Source organism: Aegilops tauschii, chromosome 1 (assembly GCF_002575655.3).
Source record: "Aegilops tauschii subsp. strangulata cultivar AL8/78 chromosome 1, Aet v6.0, whole genome shotgun sequence".
In the NCBI taxonomy this organism is placed as follows: domain Eukaryota; kingdom Viridiplantae; phylum Streptophyta; class Magnoliopsida; order Poales; family Poaceae; genus Aegilops; species Aegilops tauschii.
In genome coordinates, this window is record NC_053035.3 from 106434643 (window position 1) to 106446656 (window position 12014).

Below are 12014 nucleotides of genomic sequence, written 5' to 3' on the forward strand. Positions count from 1 at the left end.
AACTACCTTATATGTGTTGCAGGGAAACAATGGGAAGCATTGAGGTTTACAATCGAGGTTAGCACGTGCATGGTCCATTGTCTAATAGCACATTATTGTGCAATTGCAGGAACCATTCTAATATTTAGGTTTTTAACAATTTGGTCTTGCACATGTAGGTCCTGCTGTCAGAGGTTTTGACCCACTGTTCGACCCTTTTTGCATATGGGGAAATGAGTTGTCCATGAATATCAGTCAAGTCAAGAAACTCAGAAAGATTGTTAGGATAAAGAAATTAGCGATAAAAAACAACAAGATCTTTGTCTGCACAATGAAGAAGACATCAGTTCACTACATGATGGTACTAACTATTATACCTTGCCTTTTTTATTCCTTTGCCCCATTTCCAATATAGAGAAGATATTTATGCACATCCTTGTTTTCAGGCCTTTCCAAAGCAGTTCACTGATGATTACCTCTCAAACCACCTGTATGGTCAGGAGGCGAGGAAGTTATTCATACAACACCCACGGTTCAATATTGAAGTGTTCCTGAAGAGGACGAAGGATGGACGGTCAATCATCCACAGGCACTGGCCTGAAGTTACAAAGACCTTCAACATCAATGAAGGCTCAATATTCGCCTTCTGCTTCAGCAGTTTTCCAGATGAGATACATCTGTCGATGTACCGTCTAATGCTAATTTCAAAAGGTTATAGATGTTGCATGTGAAACTTGGTCCTGGTGTAGTTGTGTAATGGGCTAGCTAAGTGCTGAAGCTATATGATGTTGTACTCTGATGTATTTCAATTATGAAAATGAAATATATTGTGTGCTTAATATGAAATGTCAATTAGATTAATAAATGGATTATGAATAATCGGATAATTAGCCTGCTAATTGGGTTTTCCTATTGCAAACGGTTGTTGAGAAAACACCGTGGGCGATAACCTCAGGCAACGCACACAGTTTCTAGGAATAAACTGTGTTGGATCAATGAAGAATCACACACGACTTTCTCATGAAAACTGTTTGCGTTAGGCCACTTTGCGCAAACGTTTACCACATAAAAACCGTGTGTGATGGACAGCCTTTGCCACACAGTTTCTTCTACGGGCCGTGTGTGATACATTCAATGACGCAAACAATTTAATGGGAAAAATTGTGTGCGATGTACCTGTGAACGAAAACGTTTTCCTTGGAGCGAGTGTGTGGGATGTACATACGAACGGAAACGTTTAGCAGGGACTGACTGTGTGTGATGTACTTGCGGCCGGAAACAATTTCGCCGTATAATTGTATTTTTTTTTAAATCTATTGTACGTATTTCCATATTTGAGCGCTCGCCGATCGCACACGACCTCATTTTGCCGAGCGTGTGTGCCAGGAGGGCATATCCCCGACGGTTTCTGGGTCGTGTGGGAAGGACCCTCCTATCGCCCACACTCACTTGGCGACGGGTCCAAAGGCCGTCGCGGAAAGGGGTTAAAAACCGTTTGTTTAGGAGCTCGTTGTACTAGTCTATGATAGAACAACTGCTAGCTAATCCTTATGTAGGAGATGGAACCGAACATCCTGATATGCATCTGATATATGTGGAACAAATTTGTGGATTGTTTAAGCTTGCAGGTTTACCCAGAGATGAAGTTATGAAAAAGGTTTTCCCTTTATCTTTGAAGGGAAAAACATTGGCATGGTATAGGCTATGCGATGATATTGGATCTTGGAATTGGAATCGATTGAAATTGGGGTTTCACCAAAAAAATTATCCTATGCATCTAGTTCATCGTGATTGGAATTATATATATAATTTTTGGCCTCGTAAAGGAGAAAGTATCGCTCTAGCTTGGGGGAGGCTTAAGTCAATGTTATATTCATGCCCCAATCATGAGCTCTCAAGAGAAATTATTATCCAGAATTTTTATGCTCGGCTTTCTCATAATGATCGATCCATGCTTGATACTTCTTGTGCTGGTTCTTTTATGATGAAGACTATTGAATTCCGGTGGGATCTTTTGAAAAGAATTAAACGCAACTCTGAAGACTGGGAACTCGACGAAGGTAAAGAGTCAGGTATTAAGCTTAGGTATGATTGTGTTAAATCTTTTATGAATACCGATGCTTTTCAAAAGTTTAGCACTAAATATGGACTTGACTCTGAGATAGTAGCCTCCTTTTGTGAATCATTTGCTACTCATGTTGATCTCCCTAAAGAGAAGTGGTTTAAATATCACCCACCTATTAAAGAAGAAATTAAAGAACCAACACTAGCTAAAGAGCAAACTATACTTTATAATGTTGATCGAGTTGTTCCTACTGCTTATATTGAGAAACGACCTTTCCCTGTTAGGATAAAGGAACATGCTAAAGTTTTAACTGTGGTTAACAAAAGTTATATTAGAACACCTAAACCTGATGAAAAAATCAAAGTAGAACCTAGTGTTGCTATGGTTAAGGATCTCCTGGAAGAAAATATAGATGGGCATGTTATTTACTTCTGTAATGAAGCTACTAGAATTGTCAAACCCGATAAAACAGATAATCATGGAACCGTTGTTGGCATGCCCATTGTCTCAGTTAAAATAGGAGATCACTGTTACATGGTTTATGCGACATAGGTACTAGCGTAAGTGCTATTCCTTACACCTTATATCAAGAAATTATGAATAACATAGCACCCGCAGAGATAGAAGACATAGATGTTACTATTAGACTTGCTAATAGAGATACTATTTCACCAATTGGGACTGTTAGAGATGTTGAAGTCTTGTGTGGGAAAATAAAATACCCTACTGATTTTCTTGTTCTTGGTTCCCCACAAGATGACTTCTGTCCCATTATCTTTGGTAGACTTTCTTGAACACCGTTAATGCTAGAATAGGTTGTAAGAAACAAACTGCCGGTGTCAGTTTTGGTGATGAGTCTCATGAGTTTAATTTTTCCAAGTTTAGTAGAAAGCTTCATGAAAAGAATTGCCTAGTAAGGATGAAATAACTGGTCTTGCTTCTATTGCTGTGCCTCCTACTGATCCTTTAGAACAATATTTGCTAGACCATGAAAATGATTTACATATGCATGAAAGAAATGAAATAGATAAGATTTTCTTTGAACAACGTCCTTTGCTTAAACACAATTTCCCTATTGAAACTCTACGAGGTCCTCCTCCACCTAAAGGTGATCCTATGTTTGAATTAAAACAATTGCCAGACACTTTGAAATATGCTTATCTTGATGAAAAGAAGATACATCTTGTTATTATTAGTGCTAACCTTTCAGAACATGAAGAAGAAAGATTATTGAAAGTTCTAAGGAAGCACCGAGCTGCTATTGGATATACTCTTGATGACTTAAAGGGCATTAGTCCCACTCTATGTTAGCACAAGATTAATATGGAACCTGATGCTAAACCCATCGTTGATCATCAACGTCGGTGAAATCCGAAGATGAAAGAAGTGGTAAGAACGGAGATATTAAAACTTATGGAAGCAGGTATAATTTATCCTATAGCTGATAGTAGACGGGTAAGTCATGTTCATTGTGTTCCTAAGAAAGGAGGTATTACTATTGTTCCTAATGATAAGAATGAACTTATTCCACAAAGAATTGTTACAGGCTATAGAATGGTAATTGATTTTAGAAAATTAAACAAAGCAACTAGAAAAGATCATTACCCTCTGCCTTTTACTGATCAAATGCTAGAAAGATTATCTAAGCACACCCACTTTTGCTTCCTTGATGGATATTCTGGTTTTTTTCACAAATACATGTTTCTCAACCCGATCAAGAAAAAACCACTTTCACTTGTCCCGTTGGAACTTATGCTTATAGACGTATGCCTTTCGGTTTATGCAATGCACCTGCTACCTTTCAAAGATGTATGACTGCTATTTTCTCTGACTTTTGTGAAAAGATTGTTGAGGTTTTCATGGATGGCTTCTCTGTTTATGGGAAGTCTTTTGATTATTATTTAAGCAATCTTGATCGAGTTTTGTAGAAATGCGAGCAAACAAATCTTGTCTTGAATTGGGAGAAGTGCCACTTTATGGTTAATGAAGGTATTGTTTTGGGCCATAAAATTTCTGAAATAGGTATTGAAGTGGTCAAAGCTAAGGTTGATGCAATTGAGAAAATGCCATGTCCTAAAGATATCAAAGGTATTCATAGTTTCCTAGGTCATGCTGGTTTCTATAGGAGATTCATCAAAGACTTTTCTAAAATTTCTAGGCCTCTTACAAATCTTTTGCAAAAGGGTGTTCCTTTTGTTTTTTATGTTGATTGTTTAGAAGCATTCGAAACACTCAAGAAAGCCTTAATTTCTGCACCTATTGTTCAACCACCTGATTGGAACTCGCCTTTTGAAATTATGTGTGATGCTAGTGATTATGCTATTGGTGCTATTCTAGGGCAAAGAGTTGATAAGAAACTGAATGTTATTCATTATGCTAGTAAAACTCTAGACAATGCACAACGAAATTATGCTACTAGAAAAAGAATTCCTAGCAGTGGTGTTTGCTTGTGATAAATTTAGATCTTACATTGTTGATTCAAAAGTAATTGTTCACACCAATCATGCTGCTATTAAATATCTTATGGAAAAGAAAGATGCTAAACCTAGACTTATTCGATGGGTTCTCTTGTTACAAGAATTTGATTTACATATTACTGATAGGAAAGGAGCTGAGAACCCCGTAGCTGATAACTTTTCTAGGCTTGAAAATGTGCTTGATGACCCACTACCTATTGATGATAGTTTTCCCGATGAGCAGTTAGCTGCAATAAATGTTTCTAATAACAGTCCTTGGTATGTTGATTATGCTAATTACATTGTTGCTAAATATTTACCACCTAGCTTTGCTTACCAACAAAAGAAAAAATTCTTTTATGATTTAAGACATTACTTTTGGGATGACCCACATCTTTATAAAGAAGGAGTAGATTGTATTATTAGACATTGTGTACCTGAGCATGAACAGGGACAAATCCTACGGAAATGTCCCTCCAAAGCTTATGGAGGGCATCATGCTGGAGACAGAACTGCTCATAAGGTATTGCAGTCCGAATTTTATTGGCCTACTCTCTTCAAGGATGCCAGTAAGTTCGTCTTCTCATGTGATGAATGCCAAAGAATAGGTAATATCGGTAAGTGTCAAGAAATGCCTATGAATTATTCACTTGCTGTTGAACCATTTGATGTTTGGGGATTTGATTACATGGGACCTTTTCCTTCCTCTAATGGGTATACACATATTTTGGTTGTTGTTGATTATGTTACTAAATGGGTAGAAGCTATTCTAACCAGTAGTGCTGATCACAAAACATCTATTAAAATGCTTAAGGAAGTTATTTTCCCAAGGTTTGGAGTCCCTAGATATTTAATGACCGATGGTGGTTCACACTTTATTCATGGTGCTTTCCGTAAAATGCTTGCTAAGTATGATGTTAACCATAGAATTGCATCACCTTATCATTCTCAGTATAGTGGTCAAGTTGAACTTAGCAATTGAGAAATAAAATTAAATTTACAAAATACTGTCAATAGGTTCCGGAAGAATTGGTCTAAGAAATTAGATGATGCACTTTGGGCTTATACAATAGCATATAAAAATCCTATGGTTATGTCTCCTTATAAAATGGTTTATGGAAAAGCTTGTCATTTGCCTCTTGAGTTAGAACATAAAGCATATTGGGCAGTCAAAGAACTCAATTATGATTTCAAACTTGCCGGTGAAAAGAGGTTATTTGATATTAGCTCATTAGATGAATGGAGAACCCAAGCTTATGAAAAGGCCAAATTATTTAAAGAAAAAGTTAAAAAGATGGCATGATAAAAGAATCCAAAAGCGTGAGTTTAAAGTTGGAGAATATGTTCTTTTGTACAACTCTCGTTTCAGATTCTTTGCAGGAAATATCCTCTCCAAATGGGAAGGACCCTATGTTATCGGGGAGGTTTATCGGTCTGGAGCTATCAAAATAAATAATGCCGAAGGAACTAACCCAAAGGTTGTCAATGGGCAACGAATAAAACATTATATCTCAGGTACGCCCATTAATGTTGAAAGTAATTTTATCCAAACAATGTTACCGGAAGAACACATAAAAGAGTCCTTCCGAAACACTCCAGAATCGTGAAAAAGAGGAGGTACGTGATACGGTAAGTAAACGGACTCCGAAAAATCCGCAAAAATATTTTTTGTTAGTTTTGGAATATTTAGAAAATTAGGAAAATAAGAAACTACCGGGAAAGTGAACCTAGTGGGCACAAGACACCAGGGCGCCAGGCGCGCCCAGGTGGGTTGTGCTCACCTGGGGCACCTTTCGGACTCCGCTTTTCTTCCGTTAGCTTGTTTCCCAAGATAAAAAAAATCTTTATATACCCCCCGAACCTATTGACCACCGTATCACGGAGAAATCTTCTATTTTCTTTTCCTTGTTGTTTTCTGTCAGATCCCATCTACCATGGCCGCTTCAAGCTCCTCCAAGGACAAGTTCTTCAAGAACGTCATCAAGCCATATTTGCGGGAGGTAGTGCAGCACCCTCAGGCCATCCAGACGCATGAGGGGGTGCTGCACATCCGCGATGTGCAAGGACCAAAAGGGACATGAATCGTGGAGGCCAGGCTTGAAACTATGGAGCAGGAAGTCTTCCGGTGCAAGGGGATGGTGGAGCGTGGACTCAATGCCAATCACCTCATGATTACGGACCTTACCCGTGATCTCAAAGTGGATGGAAAATCCATGAAGGACATCGTCTTCACCCTCAACGAGCAAATCAACTTCCTCCAAAGCCAGATCTATGATCTTCAAAACCAAGTCTTTGAATATGAGGCGAGGTTTAAAGGTATGAGTTCGGCTGCCAGTTGCAGGACCCGTGAGACCCATTCTTCCTCTTACGATGGTGGACCTCTGCCACTGGAAACCCGAGGACAAGATTGCATCTATTTGAAGGAAATATGCCCTAGAGGCAATAATAAAGTTGTTATTTATATTTCCTTATATCATGATAAATGTTTATTATTCATGCTAGAATTGTATTAACCGGAAACTTAGTACATGTGTGAATACATAGACAAAACATAGTTCCCCAATATGCCTCTACTTGACTAGCTCGTTAATCAAAGATGGTTAAGTTTCCTGACCATGGACATGTGTTGTCATTTCATGAACGGGATCACATCATTAGAGAATGATATATGATGGACAAGACCCATCCGTTAGCTTAGCACTATGATCGTTTAGTTTATTGCTATTGCTTTCTTCATGACCTATACATGTTCCTCTAATTATGAGATTATGTAACTCTTGAATACCGGAGGAGCACTCAGTGTGCTATCAAACGTCACAACGTAACTGGGTGATTATAAAGATGCTCTACAGGTGTCTCCGATGGTGTTTCTTGAGTTGGCATAGATCGAGATTAGGATTTTTCACTCCGATTGTCGAAGAGGTATCTCTGGGCCCTCTCGGTAATGCACATCACAATAAGCCTTGCAAGCAATGTGACTAATGAGTTAGTTGCAGGATGATGCATTACGGAACGAGTAAAGAGACTTGCCGGTAACGAGATTGAACTAGGTATGGTGATACCGACGATCGAATCTCGGGCAAGTAACATACCGATGACAGAGCGAACAACGTATGTTGTTATGCGGTTTGACCGATAAAGATCTTCGTAGAATATGTAGGAACCAATATGAGCATCCAGGTTCCGCTATTGGTTATTGGCCGGAGATGTGTCTCAGTCATTGCTACCTCTTGAGCATGCATTGGTAAGGGGGGGAACCTATTCCTACTTGGAGTGGGATTCCCCCCTTGGGCGCGCCCCTTGTGGCCGGCCGGCCGGCCTCCTCCTCCCCTCCTTTATATACGGGGGAGGGGGGCACCCCATAGACACACAAGTTGATCTTTAGCCGTGTGCGGTTCCCCCTCCAAAGTTTTCCACCTCGGTCATATCGTCGTAGTGCTTAGGCGAAGCCCTGCGCCGATAACTTCATAATCACCGTCACCACGTCGTCGTGCTGACGGAACTCTCCCTCGGCCTCAGCTGGATCTAGAGTTTGAGGGACGTCACCGAGCTGAACATGTGCAGATTGCGGAGGTGCCGTACGTTCGGTACTTGATCGGTTGGATTGCGAAGACGTTCAACTACATCAACCGCGTTACTTAACGCTTCCGTTTTCGGACTACGTGGGTACGTGGACACACTCTCCCTGCTCGTTGCTATGCTTATCCTAGATAGATCTTGAGTGATCATAGGAAAATTTTGAAATACTACGTTCCCCAACAGTGGCATCCAAGCCAGGTCTATGCGTAGATGTTATATGCACGAGTAGAACACAAAGAGTTGTGGGCGATAATAGTCATACTGCTTACCAGCATGTCATACTTTGATTCGGCGACATTGTTGGATGAAGCGGCCCAGACCGACATTACATGACCGCGTTCATGAGACTGGTTCTACCGCCGTGCTTTGCACATAGGTGGCTAGTGGGTGTCTGTTTCTCCAACTTTAGTTGAATCGAGTGTGACTATGCCCGGTCCTTGTTGAAGGTTAAAACAACACACTTGACGAAAAATCGTTGTGGTTTTGATGCGTAGGTAAGAACGGTTCTTGCTAAGCCCATAGTAGCCACGTAAAACTTGCAACAACAAAGTAGAGGACGTCTAACTTATTTTTGCAGGGCTTGCTGTGATGTGATATGGTCAACACGTGATGATATATAAATTGTTGCATGAGATGATCATGTTTTGTAACAGTTATCGGCAACTGGCAGGAGCCATATGGTTGTCGCTTTATTGTATGAAATGCAATCGCCATGTAATTGCTTTACTTTATCACTAAGCGGTAGCGATAGTCGTAGAAGCAATAGTTGGCAAGACGACAACAATGCTTCGATGGAGATCAAGGTGTCAAGCTGGTGACGATGGTGATCATGACGGTGCTTTGGAGATGGAGATCAAAGGCACAAGATGATGATGGCCATATCATATCACTTATATTGATTGCATGTGATCTTTATCCTTTATGCATCTTATTTTGCTTAGTACGGCGGTAGCATTATAAGATGACCTCTCACTAAATTTCAAGGTATAAGTGTTCTCCCTGAGTATGCACCATTGCGACAGTTCTTCGTGCTGAGACACCACATGATGATCGGGTGTGATAAGCTCTACGTTCACATACAATGGGTGCAAGCCAGTTTTGCACACGCAGAATACTCGGGTTAAACTTGATGAGCCTAGCATATGCAGATATGGCCTGAGAACACTGAGACCGAAAGGTCGAGCGTGAATCATATAGTAGATATGATCAACATAATGATGTTCACCATTGAAAACTTCTCCATCTCACGTGATGATCGGACATGGTTTAGTTGATATGGATCACGTGATCATTTAGATGACTAGAGGGATGTCTATCTAAGTGGGAGTTCTTAAGTAATATGATTAATTGAACTTTAATTTATCATGAACTTAGTCCTGATAGTATTTGCATAACTATGTTGTAGATCAATAGCTCGCGATGTAGCTCCCCGTTTATTTTTGATATGTTCCTCGAGAAAAACTATGTTGAAAGATGATAGTAGCAGTGATGCGGACTAGGTCTGTGATCCGAGGATTATCCTCATTGCTGCACAGAAGAATTATGTCCTTGATGCACCGCTAGGTGACAGAACTATTGCAGGAGCAGATGCAGACATTATGAACGTTTGACAAGCTCAGTATGATGACTACTTGATAGTTTAGTGCACCATGCTTTACGGCTTAGAACCGGGACTTCAAAAATGTTTTGAAATGTCACGATGAGATGTTCCAAGAGCTGAAATTGGCATTTTAGACTCATGCCCGAGTCGAGAGGTATGAGACCTCTGACAAGTACTTTGCCTACAAGATGGAGGAGAATAGCTCAACTAGTGAGCATGTGCTCAAATTGTCCGAGTACTACAATCGCTTGAATCAAGTGGGAGTTAATCTTCCAGATAAAATAGTGATTGATAGAGTTCTCTAGTCACTATCACCAAGTTACTAGAACTTCGTGATGAACTATAATATGCAAGGGATGACGAATACGATTCCCGAGTTCTTCGTGATGCTGAAATCGACGAAGGTAGAAATCAAGAAAAGCATCAAATGTTGATGGTTGACAAGACCACTAGTTTCAAGTAAAAGGGCAAGGAAAAGAAAGGGAACTTCAAGAAGAATGACAAGTAAGTTGCCACTCCCATGAAAAAGCCCAAAGCTAGACCCAAGCCTGAAACTGATAGCAACTACTGCGAAGGAAATGGTCACTAGAAGCGGAACTGCCCCAAATACTTGGCGGATAAGAAGGATGGCAAAGTGAACAAAAGTATATATGATATACATGTTATTGATGCGTACTTTACTAGTGTTCATAGTAGCCCCTGGTTATTTCATACTGGTTCAGTTGCTATGATTAGTAACTCGAAACAGGAGTTACAAAATGAACAAAGACTAGTTGAGGGCAAGGTGATGATGTGTGTTGGAAGTGATTCCAAGGTTGATAAGATCACCATCGCACACTCCCTTTACCTTTCGGATTAGTGTTGAACCTAAAATAAATGTTATTTGGTGTTTGCATTGAGCATAATATGATTGGATCATGTTTATTGCAATATGGTTATTCATTTAAGTCAAAGAATAATTGTTATTCTGTTTACATGAATAAAACCTTCTGTGGTCATACACCCAAGGTGAATGGTTTATTGAATCTCGATCGTAGTGATACACATATTCATAAAATTGATGCCAAAAGATGCAAAGTTGATAATGATAGTGCAACATATTTGTGGCCCTGCCGTTTAGGTCATATTGGTGTAAAGCGCATGAAGAAACTCCATGCTGTTGGGCTTTTGGAATCACTTGATGCTTGCGAACCATGCCTCATGGGCAAGATGACTAAGACTCCGTTCTCTAGAACAATGGAGCGAGCAACTAACTTATTGGAAATAATACATACTGATGTATGCCATCCGATGAGTGTTGAGGCTCGCAGCGGGTATCATTATTTTCTGACCTTCACAGATGATTTGAGCATATATGGGTATATCTACTTGATGAAACATAAGTCTGAAACATTTGAAAAGTTCAAAGAATTTCAGAGTGAAGTGGAAAATCATCGTAACAAGAAAATAAAGTTTCCACGATCTGATCGCGGAGGCGAATATTTGAGTTACGAGTTTGGTCTTCATTTGAAATGATGTGGAATAGTTTCGCAACTCACGCCACCTGGAACACCACAGCGTAATGGTGTGTCCGAACGTCATAATCGTACTTTATTAGATATGGTGCGATCTATGATGTCTCTTACTGATTTATCACTATCGTTTTGGGGTTATGCATTAGAGACAGTTGCATTCACGTTAAATAGGGCACCATCTAAATCCGTTGAGACGACACCATATGAACTTTGGTTTGGCAAGAAACCTAAGCTGTCGTTTCTTAAAGTTTGGGGCTGCGATGCTTATGTGAAAAAGCTTCAATCTGATAAGCTCGAACCCAAATCGGAGAAATGTGTCTTCATAGGATACCCAAAGGAGACTGTTGGGTACAGCTTCTATCACAGATCCGAAGGCAAGATATTCGTTGCTAAGAATGGATCCTTTCTAGAGAAGGAGTTTCTCTTGAAAGAAGTGAGTGGGAGGAAAGTAGAACTTGATGAGCTAATTGTACCTTCTCTCGAGTTGGAAAGTAGTTTATCACAGAAATCAGTTCCGGTGATGCCTACACCAATTAGTGAGGAAGTTAATGATGATGATCATGAAACTTCAGATCAATTTACTACCGAACCTCATAGGTAAACCAGAGTATGTTCTGCACCAGAGTTGTACGGTAATCCTGTTCTGGAAGTCATGTTACTAGACCATGACGAACCTGCGAACTATGAGGAAGCAATGATGAGTCCAGATTCCGCAAAATGGCTTGAGGCCATGAAATCTGAGATGGGATCCATGTATGAGAACAAAGTATAGACTTTGATCGACTTGCCCGATGATTGGCGAGCCATTAAGAATAAATGGA